Here is a 22,743-nt window from a genome sequence, read left to right as displayed (position 1 = left end):
TGGTCACCCTAAGTGCTCGCGACACTAACCTTTGCCAGTTGTTTGACTTTGGACAGATTACACACTTAACCTTGTTGGCTTTGATTTCCTAACTTATAAACTGGCGGAAAATAACTCCCATTCAAGCTTGTGAAGATTAATAAAGACCATATATATGAAACATTCATAATAGTTTAGATACATAGCAAACTCTCCGGGAATGGAGGCTCTTTATTGTTGAAGAACCTCTTTTTATTAAAGTGTAGCCTTATTTTTTTAGTTAGAGTAACATATACAACAGAGTAACAGCTGTCCTTAAGGCATTTTCTTCAAACACACTTAGTTTTGGTTGATCCCTCCCACACCTGCCTCTCTTGCTTTCCCCACCCTATCCACTTCACAGTGTGCTGAAAAGGCTTAGGAGGTCAGGTTACCCTGAGGCCACACCACTTCCCTCAGGAGTCACATCCTGTTTGTAAACAAATGATTTCTCACTTCTGAAAAATGAGATGTTTTACAGATCAAAGATTCCTCCTTCCCTGTTGGGAGAGAAATATAGTTAAAAGACTCACTGGCTCCTTACCTGACTGAGCTCTGGCAGCCTGTGTAAGGTCTGGGACCAGACACTCCTCACGCAAGGTGTCCCACACCCACTGCCCAGTTTCTGTTGGTCCCCTGCTGGCCTGGGCGCTTCACTTACTGGATGCTGCAGGTGCTCAGCAGCAGAAACTGGCTTCTTAGCTGACAGTGTCCTGAGGAGCTGCTGCTCTATAGCAGTGAACTACAAGTGCCTTTGGTTCTGTTTCAAGCTCTGGGTCCTCCCTCAGCCAATTTTCTTAACAAGTAGTGGACAATCTCCCAGCTGACGTGTCCACTGGCATTTATTATGGCTGGCCCATTGTCGGGAGTAGAGATGTCCATAATATGGTGAAGAGCAAATAGGAGAAATTTTCAATATGGCAGAAAGAACCTTGTTTTTTTCCATTTATTCATTTATGATATTCCAACCACAGCTTCCCCACCTTTCTTTTCCCCTCCCCTCCCCCAATCTCTCCCTCTTCTTCTCCTTAGAGAAGAAGAGACCTCTCATGGATATCAACCCACCTTGACATATCAAGTTGTAGTAAGACTGGTCACATCTTCTGCTATTGAGGTTAGACAAGGCCATCCAGTTAGGGGAAAGAGATCCACAGCCAGGCAACAGAGTCAGAGATAGCCCTTGTTCCAGCTGTTAGAGGTTACCACACGAGGACCAAGGCATATGTCTATTACATATGTGGAAAGGACTAGATTTGTCCCATGTATTCTCTCTGGTTGGTGATTCAGTCTCAGTGAGCCACTATGTGCCCAGGTTAGTTGATTCTCTGTTTTCTTGTGGTGTCCTTGACCTCTTTGACTCAATCCTTGCCAGTACTTGCTCTTCCACAAGATTCCCTGAGCTCCACTTAATGTTTGGCTGTAGGTCTCTGTATCATGAGCTGCTGGGTGAAGCCAATTTGGCAGTGTCTCAGAAATTGGGAATAGTTCTCCCCCAAGACCAAGCTATATGCCACTCCTGGGCATATACCTAAAAGATGTTCCACCATACCACAAAGGACACTTGCTCAACTATGTTCATGGCAGCTTTATTTGTAATAGCCAGAAACTGGAAAAAACCTAGATGTCCTTCAAATGAAGACTGGTTAAAGAAAATATGGTACATTTATACAATGGAATATTACTCAGCTATTAAAAACAATGATATCATGAAATTTACAGGCATATGGATGGAACTAGTAAAGATAATCCTGAGTGAGATAACCCAGATCCAAAAAACCAGCCATGGTATGTAGTCATGTATAAATGGATATTAGTCATAAAATACCATGCTACAATCCACAGATCCAAAGAAACTAAGTAACAAGGAGGGCTCAAGGGAGGATGCTTGAATCTCACTGAGAAGGGGAAATAAAATAGACATCTGGGGTGGAAGAGGTAGGGCAAAAGGTAACAGGAGGGATCAAGTGTGGGGAGGATAGTGGGAAAGAGAACTAGAATCAGTTGGAGAGTATCTTTGGGACAAGCTAGAAATCTAAGACAATGGAAACTCCTAGGAATCTATCAGGTGACCCTAGCTAAGACTCCTAGCAATAGGGGATATGGAACATGAAGGTCACCAGGCAAGACTTCCAATGAAGGGATGGGGATACCAACCCAGCTACAAAACCTTCACTCCTCAATTTTCCCTGACTATAAGAGGTTCAGGGATAAAGAGGGAGCAGGAAGTGAGGGAATGGCCAACCAATGACTGGTATAACTTGAGTCCCATACCATGAGAGCCCACTCCTGACACTATTTAATATTCATAATATTCTGCTATCTTTCAGTCAGGAGGCTAGCATAACAGTCATCTGAGTGGCTTCACCCAGCAGCTGAAAACAAGGACCTTGACTCTTTAGAGTTACTTATTACAGTGAGTCAAGGTGATATGTAGAAAGAGAAAACAAACAAATCAAAACACAAATACTGAATTCAAAACCAATTTCTTCCACGTTTGTAAAGGCAAATTTGTGAACTGCCACTGATGAAAGGTTCCTTATTTACCCATCCACTGCAGTGTTTCATTGCTCATGATACAATCTCATTTCAGTTGTATTTTAGGTCGAACATTTTCCAGTAGCTGTGAATTAGTTTGACAATACAACACGGTTATCCTATTAAGAATCAGCTACTAAATCCACCATGTTACAGTACTAAAAATATTCACCCAGAAATCAAGATTCTTTTATGTAATATTAATTAGAGTGAACCACTAGAAAGCCAGTGTCTTAAAATGGAAACGAAATCTGAGTGTGGGCATAAGAGGAAGCCACTGGAGTGAAATAAGGATTTCAGTTCTGTCATTAGAACCTTGTGTGCTGGTGAGCGTGCTCTGCCAAACAGAGAGGCTTTCACAGGAAACCCTCACACAGAACTCATCCAATGAGGAAAATCCATACCACCGTTGTACTGTTTTATGCATCAATATATTTTATAGATATAAAAATATATGAGCTTTTTGGGAGCTTTGCCATCATACTCATCATTGTGTGAATGGTGACCATGTGCAGATCTGCATTGCACTTTTAGGAAAAGTAAAACAAGAAACTTGTATCATTAGGCTTCTATGGGATTGAAGTGAACACAGTTATTCATTTATACACACTTATTCCTTTCTTCTTTTCTTCCTTCCTTCCTTCTTTCTTTTCCTTTTTTAGACAGAGTTTCATTAGGTAGCCCTAGATTTTCTCAAACTCATAGAGATCCACTTGTCTTGGCTGGAATTAAAGGGGTGTACTGTTATACCAGGTTATACAAGTTTTTTTTTTTTTTTTTTAAAGAAAATCAACAAAATACTTGTTTTCCCATTAGGAAAATAATTTAATAACTAAATCCTGAAGTAGAAGTATTTGGGCTTTTTGATGTGGTCCTTTGTTCTCAAAACAAATGAAGCTTGTTTAGCCCTGTATATACAGCTACTTAAATATAATTTAATGCCCTTCTAAAGAGTCCTTGTAACTTCATAAACATTTTCCTGTCTAAAGGAAATGTAGGGAGAAAATGGAACAGAGACAAAGGAAAGGCCATCCAGAGACTACCCCACTTTGGGGTCCATCCCATGTGCAGACACATAACCCTGACACTATTGCTGATATCAAGAAGTGCTTGCTGACAGGAGCCTGGTATGGCTGTCCTCTGAGAGGCTCTGCCAGCACCTCACTAAGACAGATGGAGATACAGCCAACCATTGGACTGAGCTCAGGAAGCCCAATGGAAGAGTTAGGGGAAGAACTGAAGGAGCTGAAGGGGGTTGGAAACCCATAGGAAGAATAATGTCAACTAACAAGACCCACAGAGCTCCCAGGGAGTAAACCACCAACCAAAGAGTACACATGAGTGGGTCCATGGCTCTCTACTTATGTAGCAGAGGATTGCTTTATCTGGCATCAATGGGAAGAGAGGCACTTGGTCCTGTGGAAACTTAATGTCCCAGTGAAGGAGGATGCTAGAAAGGTGAGGTGGGAGTGGATGGGTGGGTGATTGGGGGAGCACCCTCTCAGAGGCAAAGGGGAGAGGGGATGGGGTGAGAGGCTTTTGGAGGAGAGCCTGGGAAGTGGGACAACATTTGAAATGTAAATAAAATAATTTTTAAAATGTAGTACTATTTTGACTAGATTGAATGTTTTCACAGGTCTTGAAATAAATTTTGACTATGTGATTAAAAAAAAAAAACAGAAAAGACAAAACAAGAACAACAACAACAAACCACCACCAACAAAATCACAGAGCCACTAGAGCTGGCTTCTGGGGTGATGTGATTATAGCCTTTTTACTCTAAAGTCCCTCCCCTGCCTGGTTTTGTGGCAAGAGTTTTTTCGTGGCTGAAGCCTGCTTGCTCAGTCATTGGCTTTCTGAACAAAGGACTCTCTATATTCCTAATTGTCTTAATAAGCATAGTGGTCCCTAACTTTTTCAAGTGTTCTAAAACAACACACATTCTCTTGCCCTCCCCACTGACTCCTTTAAGGCCTCTTTGTTCCTCTCTTTCATGGACTCCTTTCTAGTTTCTTGACCTATGCCTACACTCATTCTCACACAAATACATGTATCTCATTTATTTGCATGTGGGAGTACGTAGGAGTCCATTCTCTCTATCCTTTCCAGCCCCTGAGACAGAATCCTGGAGCTCAGGCTTAGTGGCATTCACCATCACCTGCTGAGCCATCACATGTATGAAATTAGAAACCCAGACCTGCATCTGAGAGAAAACATGCAATCCTTGGTTTTCTGCACCTGTCTTAGCTATTAATTTCCAGGTGCATCAATTTTCCTTCAAGTTTTTCATTTTTCCTTATCAGCGAAGACAATTCTGTTATATATACAGGCCTCATTTTCATTCCGTTTCTCTACTGAGGATATGCAGGCAGATCCCTTCCTCTTGTTATTGTGTAGGGAAGCAATAAACATGGTCAGACATGTGTCTCTGGGAGGACTCAGAGTTCTTTAGACATTCAGAAATGTATAGCTGTATAATATAGTAGTTCCACCTTTCATTTTTTGAAAAAAAAAAAACCATCTTACTGATTTGCATACTGGCTGCACAAGTTAATATTCTCACCAACAGGGAATAGGTAAGGCTTACTTATTGCCCATATCCTCTGCAGCATTTGTCACCTTTATGATAGCCATCCTAACAGTCGAAGCTGAATTTCAAAGTAGATCCATCCATCCATCCATCCATCCATCCATCCATCTATCTATTATGCATATGTACATGTTTGTAAGTGTGTTCACAAGTGTGTAGGAAACCAGAGGAAAGTGTCAGGTGTCCTGCTGTTTCAATTTTCACCTCACCCTAGTCTTATGACAGGGTCTCTCACTGAGCTTGAGCTGAGTTGGTGGCTAGGAAGTCCCAGCAATCCCTTTGTCTCTTTCCTACTTAGTTCTGGGCTAATAGGCACATGTGCCTGTGTTTGGCTTTTTACAAGTTTGTTGGAGATCTGAGCTTAGGTCTTCATGTTTGCTCAATAAGTGCTCTTATCCACTGAGTCATCTCCCAGGCCTTCAAGGTAATTAAAAAAAAAAAAAAGCCGAAACCAAACCAAAACCAAACCTTTTTATTGATTCTTTGTGAATTTCACATTACATACCCCATCCCATTCACTCTCGTCCCTTCATATCCACCCTCTGCTCTAGAAACCTCCTCAATAAGAGAAAAAACAAACAAACAAACAAAAATCTGTCCTTGGAAGCTGCAGCATGTCACAGTATGTCCCACAGTATACCCCTTGACCACATATCTTAGAAACTGGCCTGGTTTGAGGCTTCTGGTTTCAGCTACACTATCAATTACCAGGATTCTTCTCCGATGGCTTCTTACTTGTGTCCTGGAGATTCTGCAGCTTATGATCTGCAGGAACAGTCTCTTCATGAGCTCCAGCAGTTCATAGATGAGGTAAGATATTAGGGTTGGCTAACACAAAGCCCTGGATCTTGGACTGAGCGCTTGATCAGTCCTGCAGGCACCTGCACCACCAGGGTGCTGCTCTCCCCAGCACTGCCCTGCAAGTGCAAGCAGCAAGGGGCAGGGACCGCTCTTCTGCCTGCCAGTTGAGGGGTAAGGGGTTGGGGAAGGGCATCTCTTCCTTTTCCACTTCAACACAGGGCAGACAAGGGGTGGAGCCAGTTCTCCTGCGCTCGTCCTCCCCTCTCCTGACCCGGGCTATAGTCTGCTATCAAGGCGAGATGTGCTGCTGCTCTCCCAAGTGCTGCAGCCAGTGAGGGGCGGAGCACAGCCCTTAGGTAGCTACATCGTTCCAGGCAGCAGACCAGAAACATCTGCCTGACTTTTGGTGGTAACATGGGCCACAGACTATGTCACAGTACCCTACTGCTGTGTGACCATGGCTGAGACTTCACTATGACCTCACGTGTCTGGGCTCTTTGGTCTCTAGCTCCACCTCTTCATAGTACTCAAAGCGTTCTGTTTCTCTTTCTGTCTCGGTCTCCACCACATACTTGCACACTGTAGTGGCACCCAAGGAGGGCAGGGCATGCAGTAGTAGTTGGGCCTCTGGGTGTCTTCTGCCTGCCTGTGCCTTGTGGTGGTGGGAAGTCCTCTGGGTCCTCAAAGTAGTTTAAATTTATAGTTACAGACATTAAACATTTAAAAAATATGTATCGGCCACATGTCTTTCTTTTTCTTTTTTTAAACTGACTGTTCAGTTCATTGCCCCACTTATTAATTGGCAGTTTTATATATTTAATAAATAATTTTTGCAGTTCTTTATATTTTCTAAATATTAACTCTGAGATATAACTGGTGATTTTCTGCAAATATAGGCTGTCTGTTTACTCTGATGACAGTTTATCTTGCTGCAAAGAAGCATTTTTAAAAGATTTATTTATTTATGTATTTTCTGTATTGTTTTGTCTGTTTGTCCTTCTGTATACCAGAAGAGGGCATCAGGTCCTACTATACATCAGATGGTTGTGAGCTGCCATGAGAGTGCTGGGAATTGAACTTGGGACTTCTAAAAGAACAATATTACCCAACCTCTGAGTCATCTCTCCAGCCCCATGAAGAAGCATTTTGATTTCACATAACTCCATTTATTCTTGAAGCATGATCCTGTGCTACTGGGCTTCTTCTATCTAAAAAGTTCTTGACTACAGTTTGAAGCTGCTAGAGGAAACATTTTGTGATATAAGTATAGGTCTTATAGGTGAGGTGTTTAATGTCTGGAGTTGTCTGATCCACTTTCAATTGACTTTTATGAGAAATCAAAGAGATGGTCATTTTTTTGTGGGTAAATATTTGATTTTGCCAGCATCAGTTATTTGAATAGACTTTTCCCAGTGTATATTTTTGAAACAGTTGTCAAAAATTAGGTATTCATACTGTATTGGCTTATTTTTTGTGACTTCTATTATCTTCCATTGCTCTGTGTGTGTGTTTCTATATTACTGACTTTGTCCCTACGGCTCTGTGGTATAGTTTGAGGCTAGGTAATGTGATAACAGCTACAGTGTTTTTTGTTGGTGGTGGTTTTTCCTGCTTAGCACTGCTTTGGCTAAATGTTACCTTTCTGTTTCTGTGTGAATTTTACATTCCACCCCCCCAGATCTTTAAAGAATCTCATTGAAATGGATGAGATTCCTACATAATTTTTTTTGAAACAATAAAGAATGGGATATTTTCCCTAATTTATTTATTTTAAAATGTTTTTACATAAAATATATTTTGATCATATTCTTTCTCTTCTCTAAACTCTTCTCATATCCTCCGTACTGCTGTGCCTGCCTAACTTCTCTCTCTTCACTCTCTACCTATGCCCCTCAAAAAACCCATAAATCACAAAACACAAAAAATGTCAATGATCAAACAAAAATAATTAAAAGAAACAACCCTCCAAAAGTGTATGTGTTTGCACATACACTCTCTCTCTCTCTCTCTCTCTCTCACACACACACACACACACACACACACACACACACACACACACACACACAGAGAGAGAGAGAGAGAGAGAGAGAGAGAGAGAGAGAGAATCTGCTTTGTGTTGGCCAACTACTCTTTGGCATAGGGTCTGCCCTGGAGTATGGTAGATATACCTAGTACCTAGTGATACTTTAATGGGGAAAATTGATTTTCCCTTTTCTGACAGATGTCAATTGCAAATAGCTTCTTGGTTAGGGGTAGGACTTTGTGTTCACCTTCCTTTCTCAGTGCTGGAATTTTGTCTAGTTTGAACTAGTTCAGGTCTTCTGTGTGTGTTCATATGTGTCTGCTGTGTATGGAAGGTGATGTTTTCTTGGACTTGGCCACCACCTCTGCCTCTTACAATCTTTCTGCCTTCTCTTCAAAATAGATCCCCGAGCCTTGAAGGGAGGAGGTTGGTAAAGACATTCTTTTTAGGGCTGAGTGCTCCAAGGTCTCTGACTCTCTGCAGATTTTCTAGTTCTGGGTACCTGTTTAATGTTAATTATTATATACTGCAAGAAGAAGCTTTTGTGATGAGAGCTTATCTAACAAGAAAGAGGAATTGCTCCAACAGATTCCACTGAAACTCAATTATTAGTCAATATTTGAAAACATATTTCAATAGGCTGGGCAATCTAGAAATGAATAAATTTCCAAACACAAATGATCTATCTAAATTAAATCCAGAAGATCTGGGTTTCACTGGAATGCATTGTAGCAATTCTCCATTCACCTCTAATTTATTTATTTTAGTCTCTCTAGTTTTGCTAGGGTTTATCAATCTTATTAGCCCTTTCAAAGAACAAATTGTGTTGTTCTATGTGCTCTTGTTTTAGTCTCTGCTACTTTAGTTTTCTATCTTAATCCTTTTAGTCCTTGCCACTTCATGCATTTGTGTTGGACTTCTTTTTTTTCTAGAGTCTTAGATTATTTATTTCTGATTGCTCTGTTTTCATTCCTGCCTCAGGTTCCTGCCTTCAATGGTATATCATAACTGCAATAAACATTTTAACCCAGGCTGCTTCCGGTCATGGTGTTTATTAAAACAATAGAGTCCTAACTAATACAGAGAGTTTGGGGGAAGAGACTGTATTGTTTAGTTAGCTGGCGCTGAAAAGTCAGCTGTGAGTAAAAAGAAACCAGCATTATTGAGGTAAAATTTTTTGGAAAATGTTTCATTGGAGTCAACATATAGAAGCTGTGGTCCAGAGTGGGGCATAGCTGTACCTTGTGCTGGCAGCTGAACTAGGAAAAGTTTGTAAGAGTCTCCAGGTGGTATTGATTTTCAAGGCATGAGTGTGTCATGGAGAGAAGCTGCAGCTTAATACAAGAGGCCAAGAGAGACAAGTGGTGAAAATTCAGCCTCAGTTGTAGTTAAAAGCCCAGATTAAAGGGCTCATAAAAGCTAAAGCTTGTCACTATGTGGCAGGGTCAGAATCCCTGAATAGAGGGCCAGAGGCTATTGGTGAGTGTGCAGCCCCATTCATGATGAATATTACCAAGTAATGGAGATTCCAGTCCTAAGGGGTGATCACCAAGGACAGTGATAGATGTGGAGTAAGCCTGGCCTGATCCTATGAGGATCCTGTGAATGCCATGCATAGTAGAACATGAGATGTGAAGCTCTCCAAGCCCTTTGGAGCTCAGAAGATCCTGAGTGAGTCCCAGACTTCAGATAAGGGTTTGATTTACATTGTTAGGTATTTATTTTGGTTTGATATAATTACAACTGTACCTTGGTTCTTCCTTCTTGAAATAAGTATGTAACATTACACCTTTAATTGCAGAGGCAGGTAGATCTCTGTGTTTGAGGTTGGTTTGTTCTACACAATGCATTCCAGGCCAGCCAGGGATACATAGTGAGACCCTATCTCAAAAAATTATGTAACTTGTTGTCTTAGTTAGGGTTTTACTGCTGTGAACAGATACTCTGACTAAGGCAAGTCTTATAAGGACAACATTTAATTGGAGCTGTATAGGTTCATAGGTTCAGTCCGTTATCATCAAGGCAGGAACATGGTAACATCCAGGCAGGCATGGTGCAGGAGGAACTGAGAATTGTACTTCTTCATCTGAAGGCAGATGTATTAGAATACAAAAGTTACTGTTGCTTTCCACTAATTGGTGTAAGGCTCCAATTAAACCTCCCCTGTTTCAGAGGTTCTTTACCAGCAGAATACTGGCTTCCAGGCAGCTAGGATGAGGATCTTAAAGCTCACACCCATAGTGACACACCTACTCCAACAAGGCCACACCTACTCTAACAGGGCCACACCTTCTAATAGTGCCACTCCCTGGGATGAGCATATACAAACCATAACACTTGTTTTTAGTTTTTAGGGCCCCACAGCTGAAATGCATTGAACTTTTAAAGAGATGCTGGATATTCTAAATAGACAGAACTTAAAAGTGTTTGAATTTTTAAAAAAGAGTATGGGAACTTTAAAGTTATACTGTTTTATATTGTGATATTAGTATGAGATCTTGGGGACAAATATGAAACAAAAGGTTATAATTTAACAGCAATATGCTTGTGTATCAAATTGACAAGGGAAGCTAGGATGGTTAGGTTATTTTTTTTTTCAACTTGACTCAACATAGGACCATCTTGGAAAAGAAAACAGTATTTCTTAAAACAGAGCATAACTCAAAGGAGATGGCTCAGGGTGTAAAAGGGGTTGCTGGAAAAATCTAACAACCCACATTTGATCCCTAAAACCCATATAAAAAGCCTGAGGTGGGTGTATCTGTAATCCAAGTACTCCTATAGTGAGATTGGCAGTGGATACAGGAGAATGTCCCAGAAGTTCAACAGCTAGTTAGTCTAGAACATGCTACACAACACCAGAGAAAGACCCTGTAATAACAAGGTGGAAAGTTGTCTTCTGATCTATACACAGGCACTGGGAATGCTTACAGCAACACACACACACACACACACACACACACACACACACACACACACACACACTTTAAAAATGGTGTGGTGCCATGTACCTGTAATTATAACATTTTAGAGGTAGAGGCAGGAGGATCATAAGTTAAAGGTCACCCTTGGCTACATAAGTAGGGTTTGAGGCAAGCTTAAGCTACTTGAGATCCTGTTTAAAGTAGAGACAGTATATAGAGAGAAACAAAATAGAAAACTTAGATTTCAAAGATCCAGAAAGGCAGAAAGGTAAGAATAGGAAGTGTGTTATTTGATTTAAGGCATGTCTTTTCATGTTTAAGAAAGATAAACAGTAGAGGGAGGTCAGCTGTGATAACTTCAATTTTCTAAAGGCTTTCTTTAATTTGCTGAGAAATAGAGCAGAATTCATTTTCCTCACTTAAGTAACCCCTTTGATGCTACAAAGAGTTAGTTAACAGGTTTCTTCATGCGGCTTTACCATTTCTGACAAGGATGAGTGGCTCTCTGCCATCAACCTACATCTATGAGTTCCTGATGAGTTATTATAGTTCCAAGCAGTGCTCCAGATGAGCAGTCAATTGAATTTTCAAAAAGAAAAAATCAACTACACACCTTCTAGTTTTCTCCAAGAGTCTCTGATTCTCCTTACAGGTGTAAGTAGGAGCAAGTATGGACCCTTCCATCTCTTGGGCAAATCTCTTTACATCCAGCCTATAGTGGAGCCAGACAGTGCCATAGTTACATGGTTGCTGTTTTTAATTTGGGACCAGATTTGTTCAAATTCTTGCTGCATTGTAGTAGGGGATCCCAGGGGAACTGAATTTCCTAGGAGAAAGACAAGACATGGAGAACCTCTGAAACAGGGGAGGTTTAATTGGAGCCTTACACCAATTAGTGGAAAGCAACAATAACTTTTGTATAAAACATTTTGGTCCTACACTTAACCTTGTTCTCCAGTCTGGTCCAACTCTGTTTATGGTTGTCTGCATTTCTGTGGAGGATAAAATCAACTAAGATCCTGAGGTGCACGGGAGAATGAAAGGATATTGATGATGAGAGGCAACTCCTATACTCAAGGTCAAGCATGCTATTCCTTCTACCCATTAGCCTTCCATTGCTAGCTATGCTGTGTTTAGATTCCACTGTTCACTAGGTGCCATTAGGGTCTTGATAACGTATTCATGTATCTGTAGATTGCTACACACATAATGTTCTGTGCGAAAATAGCTGCCTTTGGTCGAATATTATAAAGTGGTGCTTTTCTACTCTTTATCAGATATTTTATGCTCTGTTTCAATAGTAAGAAACATGAAGACCATCAGAGTGGAGACAATTTCAATAGGAATAATGGTCTGGTATATTGTTTGTAGACCTAATGTCTCCAGACAAGCCATTGTTCTTCTTTAGGTAGTGGTTTCCTCAAATTTAAAGCCTATCCTACTTCACAATTATCTACAGGACACAGGTTGTAACATTTGAGTTGCTCTTCTACTAAGCAGATATGGTGGCATTGTCCTGTAATCCCCACACCAGGGAGGCAGGAGTAGTGTTCTTGAGATTGTGCCTAAGTTAGAGTTGGCCACCCATCTTCAATAACCAATTAAAAGAGCCAAATGAAAAGTAGCAAACAGATTTATTCAATGTGGTCACATGGAGAAGAGGGACAAAGAGATCTAGGGAACCCCCAAGTCTACCTTGAGGTAAGATCAAAGTTTAAGTAGAGAGTCAAAGATATGCACAGCTAAGCAGTATTGGTCAAGGAGTGATCCTCACACTATTGATCCACCATTATCTGAGCTTCAGGCTTATGGTTTTTTTTTTTTTGGATTTTCGAGACAGGGTTTCTCTGTGTAGCCCTGGCTGTCCTGGAACTCACTCTGTAGACCAGGCTGGCCTCGAACTCAGAAATCACCTGCCTCTGCCTCCCAAGTGCTGGGATTAAAGGCGTGCGCCACCACCGCCCGGCTTAGGCTTATCCTTTAAGGTAGTCTGCCAAGTTGCTAGAACTGTATGGAATGTCTTTCAGAAAGACAAGATCCCTTTCAAGATGTTGCCCTTCCCTTCTTCCATCATGATATTCATTGGGAAAATTTCCTAGGAATTTCTGTGTGTCTGTGAGGACAGTGCAAGAAAGATTTGTCTGTGGGACAGTGAAAGGGGAGTAGAGGCCCACTCTGTCTGTGGGTGTCTCTTTAAGCAGGCTGGCATATCAATAAAAAGAAATTGGAGGAAAAATATCATAAGCATCCCTGAAAGTTGATCCCTTTTCTCAGTGAGTGTGTCTGTCCCTGTGCCACCATCAGTTGGTGATGTCAAACACTCCCTTCTTCAGTCTTTCAGCATGTGCTCAATATTGGCAACTCTTCAAAGAATCCCCAGTTCTACAACAAATGCTGCAGTTGTCTACTGAGGAATACACCTTCTTGGAGTAGGCAGTCTGATTCTCTATTTCACCAACATGCATCCATTGTTAGATTACCCAGCAAATATGATAAACACCTTTTAATAATATGTTCATACGTTCTATTGGTTTTATTCCTCTAGATAGCCCTGAACAAATGTTATAGTCCTAAAGCCCTAGTCACTAGGGTATCAGAGGTCGGGCTTACTTGGGTAAGGTGTTCCTCTCTGACTTAACATTTACTTTCCCAGATGTCAAGTGTACAAAAGAAATTATGTGTCTGCAGGGGCCCTTTTTTCACTTCTACAGTCACTGCTTTGATGATGTGCGAAGTCATCCTGTGTCTATAACACACCTGAACCCCAACTCTTTCTCATTCTGTTCATGACACAGATGTCTTTTGTCTGACTCAATGTTCTCTACTAATTAAATATCACACTTCCAACTGCAATTACTAAGAGAACTCTCCAGGCAATTCTGTAGAAGAATAAATAAGGCCCTTCTCATTTCTCACTGCCCTCATGAGATGCTGACTGTAAAGCTAGTTAAAACCAATGACAAATCACAGGTTTTTTTTTTTTTTTAATGAAACATTAATGAGCCTGTGAAGTATAGGTTGGCTTGGATTCATTAAGCAGCTCAGGCTGGTCTGAACTTTGATAATACTCCTATTATAACGAGTATGACAGAAATGAAGATATTCTAAAGAGATACTCATGTATCAGAATCAGACTATTTGAACAATGGACCCCCATTAAATGGGGATTTTCCTCATGAATATCATGATGGAAGAAGGGAAGGGCAACATCCAGAAAGGGATCTTGTCTTTCTGAAAGACATTCCACACAGTTCTAGCAACTTGGCAGACTACCTTAAAGGATAAGCCTGAAGCTCAGATAATGGTGGATCAATAGTGTGAGGATCACTCCTTGACCAATACTGCTTAGCTGTGCATATCTTTGACTCTCTACTTAAACTTTGATCTTACCTCAAGGTAGACTTGGGGGTTCCCTAGATCTCTTTGTCCCTCTTCTCCATGTGACCACATTGAATAAATCTGTTTGCTACTTTTAATTTGGCTTTTCTACTTTTAATTGGTTATTGAAGATGGGTGGCCAACTCTAACATTCCTAGGTGTCCTTTAATCCAGCCAGGTTGACACCCAAGACCAAGCACAGCTACACTAGACTTATGGCTTCTGAAGCAGAGAGAAGAGTATGATATGTTGAAGGGAGCTCATTACAACTTGATGTCCAATTTTTTACTTTATAGATGAGAGGCTACAAAGGGGTTTTGACTTGCTGAAGAAATTCATGGTTTGCACTGGACCTTTGTTGAGGTCATTTGAACCTCCTATTCAAGTCTGTCTCTATGATTGAGTTGCTTAGAGTGCCTACTGGTAATGGCAATGTGGTTGGTAGTGACTGAATTGCCCTAGAGAAAATTATCTCTTCTTTTCCAGCAACTGATTGAAGCCACTTGTGTCTGAGAGCAATTATGTTATTCTATGGAATCTTAGAGATGCACTTACAGTTTATTTCCAAAGAGCCATCTCTTCCCCAAAGGTGCAATTTTCTTTGGAGTGATGCCTCTTTTATCCTTGAGCTCTTGGCACTTTGAGAAAATTTGATGCTTTGGAGCCAAAAGGTATTGGAGCAGCAGCAGAAAGAGGAGGAGGAGGAAGAGGAAAAGGAGGAGGAGGAGAAGGATGAGGATGAGGATGAGGATGAGGAGGAGGAGGAGCTTAGCTTGGACAGATTGCCAGAAAAAAAGAAGGCCTAGGAAGGAATTTAAGTGGGTGGAGTGGGGCTCTGGCTTGGGATTCTTGCTTTTTTTCTTATCAGTGGTGTGATTTTAAAAGTTATTTAATGCTTCTAAGCCTTACTAGTTTCTCTCTGCAGTGGGACTATGGCATGTGCTTTAGGCCTACTTGGGGCTGAGGTGGGATAACTTATTTTCCAGGGTGCATACCCATATTCTGAGGTCTAGATAGTATTGGTGAAAGAGCAACAGTAGAGACCAATAAAGGCCATCACTAAATTGGCATTAAAGTAACACTTTATTTTTGTAGGAAGCCCTGAAGAGTGATTTTTACATTTTATCAATCAATTTGTTCTAAGTGATCCCAGGAAATGTATATTCACAGAAGATAACAAAAGTCCTATTATTGCTTAGACATGGAGACAGAAATGACTGGTTGCCCCTGGTTTTTACTTTCTTCTTGCATCGTTGTTCAGTTGTTCAGCTAAAGAACCTTTATTTTTCATTTAATTTTTTTTATTTTTTTCTTTCTTTGAGACAAGGTCACATGGAGCCCAGTTTGACCTTGAACTCAATGTGTTTCTAAGAACTAGGTATCTAAGTATGACCTTGAATTCATAATCCTTCTGTTTCTATGTCCTAATTATTAAATAACTGATTTTTGCCTCTGTGCCTGGTTAAATTAAGAATTAAGCCCAAGGCTAGAAAAGTACTCTACCAAATGAATTTCACCTCCTAGCCTCTCAGCCTTTCCTCCTTTCCTTGTCCTGTCCCTTCCTTCTTTTCTTCTCTCTCTCTCTCTCTCTCTCTCTCTCTCTCTCTCTCTCTCTCTCTCTCTCTCTCTCTCTCATTTGTCAAAAAGTTTTTCACACTAGCTTTGGTTTTCTGGGCTCAGATGATTTTCCTGCTTTCTTCCTGGGTAGCTGCAACTACAAGGTCATAACTGGGTCAACTGCACCAAGGCTACATTCCTAAGTCTCTGTGTCTTAGTTAGGGTTCTGTTAACTCTTATAAGGGACAACATTTACTTGGAGCTGACTTACTGGTTCTGAGGTTTAATCCATTATAACCCTGGCAGGAAGCATGGTAGCATCCAGGCAGATCTGGCTCTGGAGAAGCCAGGTCTTGTTCGGAAGGCAATCAGGAGAAGTCTGGCTTCCAAGAAGCTAGGAGGAGGGTCTCAAAGTCCACCCCTACAATGACCCATTTCCTCCAACAAGGCCACACCCACTGCAACAAGGCCACACCTCATAATAGTGCCACTCCCTGGGTCAAGCATATTCAAATCACCACACTTTGTTTCAGCCAAATGTAGTGTTTATATATTACATCACAAGACTCTGGCCAATTCAGTTTATTTTTATAGAGCATTTTGATTCGTTCTGTTTTGTTTTAAGATTTATTTATTTATTTCATGTATGTGAGTACACCGTCACTGTCTTCAGACACACCAGAAGAGAGGGTTGGATCCCAATTACAGACAGTTGTGAACCACCATGTGGTTGCTGGGAATTGAACTTAGGACCTCTGGAAGAGCAGTCAATATTCTTAACAGCTCAGCCATCTCTCCAGTCCTGGCCAATTCAGTTTTAAGCGATACATTACAGATGGCTGTTGCAGAGTAACAAGAAACTCTTCGGAATAATGGAGTGTCATTTTAGGCCTGGCCAATGCACAAATGAGGCTTGTATAAGGCTAACCAATACTGTGTTCTAACTGGTCCAGCTAGGTTCTGCAGAAGATCTGTCTCTCTGTTTCTGTCTATCTGTCTGTCTCTGCTTCTGTCTCTGTCTCTCTTCTCCCCTTTCCTCCCTCCCTTTCATTTCTTTTTCAGGCTAGAAGCTGTCTTAGATTTAGACTCAGAACACGTCGAAGATAGCCCAGGATTTTTCAAAGAAAGTGATGTTACCATAACTGGACTGGACATTCTTGGCATAATTGGCTCTTGTCACATAGATATTTAGTAGTTTGTTTATATGAATGAAATGAATCTGAAGATTATTTAACATTTATTTGGTCAACTCCTTTATATTTACTTTCCAAAAAGCCTTTTCAAAAGCTACTTTAATAAAAACATCAAGCATTCACAAAACTCAAGAGAATATCATATTCTAACTCAGCAATGACTAACATTATATTGTATGTTCCTTTTTCCTTTCTTCCTCTTTTTCTCTGCCATCTCTTTTTTTCTGTTATAGTTTATATATGAAATGTTTCCCACAGGCTCATGTGCTTGATCCTCTGGTCCTTAGCTGATGTTACTGTTTGGAAATGCACGAAACTTTGTGGACATGTGGTCTAGATAGCAAATGTAGGGCTATAGGGGCAGTATTTTATGATTATAGGGTGTCTGCATGCCTAGCCTAATTATCTGCTTCCTGCTTATCTGTTTGCCAAGCTTTAAGCAAGCAGCCCCATATTTCTGTTTTTATGAACACAGGTGATGTTCCTCACCATGATGGACTACACCGTCTGAAAATTGAAAGACAAAATAAGTTCTTCTTTACTTGAACTGTTTCTTTTCAGGTATTTGATTACACCAACTAGACAAGTAATATAGAAAATTTGTACTGAAACGTGTGGTCATGATGTTAGTAAAAATGACCATGCAGTTCTTAGCTCTCAGAACTGACTTGTCAAAGGACCATGGAAGAGTTTGGGGCAGCAGGCAAGAAAAAACCCTAGAGCAGCATAAAAAGAGCTTAATGGGCTATTCTTGGAGAAGTTGTCAAGACAAGAATGGTTATAGAAATGTCAACAGTGCTGGGCGGTGGTGGCGCACTCCTTTAATCCCAGCACTTGGGAGGCAGAGGCAGGCAGATTTCTGAGTTCGAGGCAAGCCTGGTCTACAGAGTGAGTTCCAGGACAGCCAGGGCTACACAGAAAAACCCTGTCTTGAAAAACCAAAAAAACCAAAAACAACAACAACAACAACAACAACAACAAAAAGAAATGTGAACAGTAATGATTGTGCTCATGAAGTTTCAGAAGAAACTATTAGAATTGGGGTACACACTATTTGCATTACATTCTGGCAAAGAAATTGGATACATTTTGCTCATGCTATAAATATTTTCATGAGGCTGAATTGAAGTGGTAGACTAAAATTTCACAACTTGACAATGGTAAGGCTACAGCATGGTTATTGCTCATTGCTTTTAGTCAGATTTACAATGAGAGAAAGAATAGAAAGTAGAACAAAAAGATGTGAAAATGTACAGTTTAGTTAGGTTAAAGTTGAAAATTGGTTGACCTGGGAATAGGTTCAGTTGCTAAAAAGCTCTCTATTAAAGGTAAACCATACACTGAGAGAATTGAAAGGATGTCTAAACTGAGACAAAGATCCCACCCACTGAAGGTTCTACCTTATCCAAGTACAAAGCTATTTAAAGTGACAGTGTCTGAAAAGAGAGTGCCAAAGAAGACAGAGACTTCTGGGTTCTTTGCTTCAGCAGATCTGCATAGGAAAATGTTCTCTCAAATTTGACCAGGTAGATGCTCAGAGGCTACTGCACCAAGTTTGAAGGGGTACAGTCATCTTGAGCATGGGTTGGTATTGTCTGCCTGGTGCTGGTTTTGCAGGTATGGAGGATGACAGTATGAGAGGGTCATGGAGGCTTATGCCAAGGTTCCATAAAGCAGCACAGACTAGGCAATGTGTGGCAGGTTGAGTTCCCAAAGGAAGGTCTTGAGAGGCCATTGTGTTAAGCTGTGAAGGTGAAGCCTAAATTGCAGTGAAGACTGGATGATGTACATATCGGGAATGTGGGGTGTCTGTTAAGGACAGCTATAGGCACCAAGTAGATTTGTTCCAAGAGAGAGACCACATATTTTGCAGGCCACAGAACAGAATGAGTGGAGATAATCAGTTATGTTAGAGCCTAGATGATGCCAGTGGATGCTAGATAAGAAGCTTCTGTGTTTGATGATTAGCTTGTTAGGCTTTAATCCTACTTTGCTCTGATCAGTTTTCGCTTACCTCTGTTTCTCCCTTCTGGGATGTGGATGCTTATATTGCTATTTTATGTTGGAAATGTATTTTTAAGGGATTCACCCACAAAAGATTATTTTGAATCTTAGAAGAAACTTTGAACTTCTAAACTGTGGTTGAAACTGCAAGACTATGAGAACTTTTGAAATTGGACTGAATGGATTTTGCATTTTGAAATGGCTATTAGCCTACAGGAGCCAGAGGCAGAATACTATGGCTTGAATGCAAAATGACCCTGAAGGACTCATGTGTTTGGACACTTGGTCCCCAGATGGTGGTATAATGTGAAAAGTAACTAATATAGTCTTTGTTTTCTTTTGGCTAAAGTCTTTTAAAACAAAGTTCTCCAAATAAACCAGTTTATCTCTAAATAAGTCTATATTTTTCTTTTTTTCTTTCTTTTCATTTTTTCTTTTTGGTTTTTCGAGACAGGGTTTCTCCGCGTAGCCCTGGCTGTCCTGGAACTTACTCTATAGACCAGGTTGGCCTCGAACTCAGAAATCCACCTGCCTCTGCCTCCCAAGTGCTGGGATTAAAGGTGTGTGCCACCACCGCCTGGCTTATATTTTTCTTTAAAATTGACTTTTTAAAACAGAGCATAAGATTAGAACTAGTAGGTCATAGGATCTAGTTTCTGAGGGGAAACGATGGGGCATCTCATTAGAAGTAGTTTGTAAATATTGTTTAATGCACAGTCTGTATTAATATTTACCCAGCAATCCCAGAAACTACTTTCTTATAGGAATTTGTGTGGATTGGCATGTAAGCCAAGTTCATTCTTTGCATTTCTTGTTACAAGAACAAAACTTGAGCTGATTCTACTGGTACAAGGTTGTTTAAACTCTGGATGTTCACAGAATGAACCTGAGAGATGGAAAGAGACATGGGACTGAGGATCACAGGTCTCTGATTTGCTCAAAGGTGTATGACTTCTTGAGTTTTGTGTTTGGAACCATTCACTCCTGGAGTGGATCATGAGAAATGACTGACACACACCTTTAGCTTCAGACTCAAATCCAGCCCTTGACTCCATTTATTTAAATGTGGATTACTATGAAGCCCTTCCTAGTGTGCTCTCATCTCACCATTTCTGTGTTAGCATTGAGTTCTGGATAGGACAACATCAGTAACTGAATTGAGTAGAAGACAGAGCAGGCCTTCTGTGGAGAAAGATGCCATGGTGTACAATGGGAAGGGGTGTCACCGCCTCACCGACCAGCGGAAATAAGGAGGCAACCATGAACTCTTCTCCAGGAAGTTTATTCAGGAACCTTGTACTACAGAATCATTCATTCATCCCTCTTCCCAACCCCCAGAACTCGCGGGTTAAATACTTTCCCTGGTCCCAGTCAGCATCAGCTACACGGCAAAGCATAATAGGCCATGAGAAATCATGCTAGCTTGCATCACAAACTGGAGGCACTCAACTTTTCTAAATAAGGACTTGTTTATCGCGATGGTCCAAATAAGGACTTGTTTATTGCAGTGCTCTCTGCTCTGGCTGGAGGCCAGGCACCATATTTAGGGTGGTAGCTGCAGCTCTCCACAGTTCCCCCTTTTTGTTTTAAACGCAACAGGCAAGAGTAGAGGTCTGATCTCCAGTAACTATGAGAAGGACATTTCAATGGCCCTGCAACCTAGTGGTAATATCTCTTGGCAAAATATCAAACCCGCCTTTGAGAACACGTACATCTAGTTTGTACTACAAACCAGGCTTATTTAATATCTCTTGGCAAAATATCACACCCGTCTTTGAGAACATGTACATCTAGTTTGTACTACAAACCGGGCTTATTTAATATCTCTTGGCAAAATATCAAACCTGCCTTTGAGAACATGTACATCTAGTTTGTACTACAAACCGGGCTTAGTTAACATAGCCACTCAGTACGTGCCTCTGTCTTAGGTGATTTATTTGCCAGAGCCCTAACTCGTAGCAGCTAAGTTGGTGCCATGCCCATCCTATGCCTTTTTCCTGGAGGTGGGACCTGAGGCATCAACCCACATGCAATCAGACGTGCTCTCCAAGGGACTGCTAGAAGCTGATCTCTAGTGCAGTGCTTAGCCTCGCATCCTGAGCATGAAGAAGAACATTCAGAGTAGTTAACCAAGCCTGTGGAGATTGTCCTGCCTCCAGGGCTGCAAATGCTTGCATTACCAAAGCAGCCTGTCATTGCTGCCGGACCCGCATATTGCAGATGCACCACAATGCCAATATACTGACAAGGACCAGTAAAGGACCCACAGTTCCAATACCCACCCACTCTTTCAGATGATTCATAGCATGAGAGATCCAGGATGTCAATCCACTAGCAAGGACAGGTCAACTCTGGTAGAATCCACATGGACTATGGCTATGCGAAGATCCTGCAACAGATGATCCATTTCTCTAGACCAATTCCCTGTAAGATACATTGACAATTGTCTAGACAAGTTAGCAGCCTGAGTTCGATTTTGATATTGTGCAGAGGTTCCTAACTGTGCTATCTGCCACAAGGTATCCACTTGTTCTTGAATCAGATCCACCCTTTGGTTAAGTACCATAATGTCTCCCTTTAAGTGGACATTAATACTGGATTGGGTATAGTAGAAGCTGTGGCTCCAACCGCCATGAATGTACCTGGGCATCCTGGCAACCACAGCAAGAGGGAATCTATTTCCATCCCTACATATGCAGTAAAAGCAATCCTGAGGGCTACAATCTAGCTTACTCCTGTTTACTAAGACTAGCATTACTATCAACACAAACGGTGCCCATCCACATACAAGGGTCGGAGCAAGGACATAATTTTTTCCGATGCTAATAATCTAACTGAACTTTCAAATGTTTCACTAGAACTCCTTTCAAACGACGCATTTTCCTACTGCTCCACCGGCAATCATGGCCATAGGAGAAATACCCGTGCAACTCCCATTCACCCCACTCAGCATTCGGCAGGTGCATCTTGAGGTGGGGCGCTTTTCCTTGTAAGCTATTCAGGGATCCAAATGGGATCTCGGTGGTCCTGTGGAAACATACAAACAGATCCTCTTGCCCACGTCAATACCGGATCTGGGCCATGCCATGAACCTGTCAAAATATCCTTCCATAGCACAAAACCCTTAGAACTGGAAGAGGCAGATACATGCCATTCTGCAGCTGATTTTCCTTCATTATCCAATTGAAAAAAATTAAGAGTAAGGAGAGCAATAGATATCTTTTCTCTCGGGGTAAGGCCATAGCCTATTCCTCCTTTTTGTTTTAAAAAGCATTCTTTGAAGGTCCTATGAGCTCTTTCCACTATTCCTTGCCCCTGTGGATTGTAGGGTAATCCATGGATTAAATCAATATGCATTTGTTTACAAAAGGACACAAAGGAAGATGCAGTATACGCTGGGCCATTATCTGTCTTTAATTGCTTAGGCGTTCCCCATGCACCCCAAGCCTCAAAGCAATGGGTTTTTAACATGTCTGGCCTTTTCTCCTGTCATAGGGGAAGCAAAGATGATTCCAGAGCAAGTGTCTACAGAAACATGCACATATTTTAGTTTTCCAAATTCAGGTATGTGCGTCACATCCATCTGCCAAACATGAAGGGGACAGAGCCCCCGGGCATTAATCCCTAAGGATGGTTGAGGTATAAAAGGTGTACAGTGGCCGCATGACTTCACAATATCTCTTGCTTCTGCTCTAGTAACTGCAAATTTCATTTGTAAGG

General features: G+C 41.2%; 1 long non-coding RNA gene across 2 annotated transcripts in view; it reads right to left on the bottom strand.

The window, feature by feature from the left end:
* LOC116098976 overlaps window positions 1-16,234 on the bottom strand; it is a 40,929-nt gene extending 24,695 nt beyond the window's left edge. Inside the window, exon 1 of one of the 2 annotated variants that reach the window (XR_004122028.1) lies at window positions 16,098-16,234. This is a non-coding gene — a long non-coding RNA (uncharacterized LOC116098976). Of the gene's footprint in view, window positions 1-11,504; window positions 11,604-16,097 lie in introns of those variants that run through there. The other variant, XR_004122029.1, reaches the window with a different exon arrangement.
* Window positions 16,235-22,743: the final 6,509 nt, after the last annotated feature.

The sequence above is a fragment of the Mastomys coucha genome, unplaced genomic scaffold (assembly GCF_008632895.1).
Source record: "Mastomys coucha isolate ucsf_1 unplaced genomic scaffold, UCSF_Mcou_1 pScaffold20, whole genome shotgun sequence".
Taxonomy (NCBI): domain Eukaryota; kingdom Metazoa; phylum Chordata; class Mammalia; order Rodentia; family Muridae; genus Mastomys; species Mastomys coucha.
The sequence above is the reverse complement of the archived record's forward strand: the minus strand, read 5'-3'. Positions and strand labels throughout refer to the sequence as shown.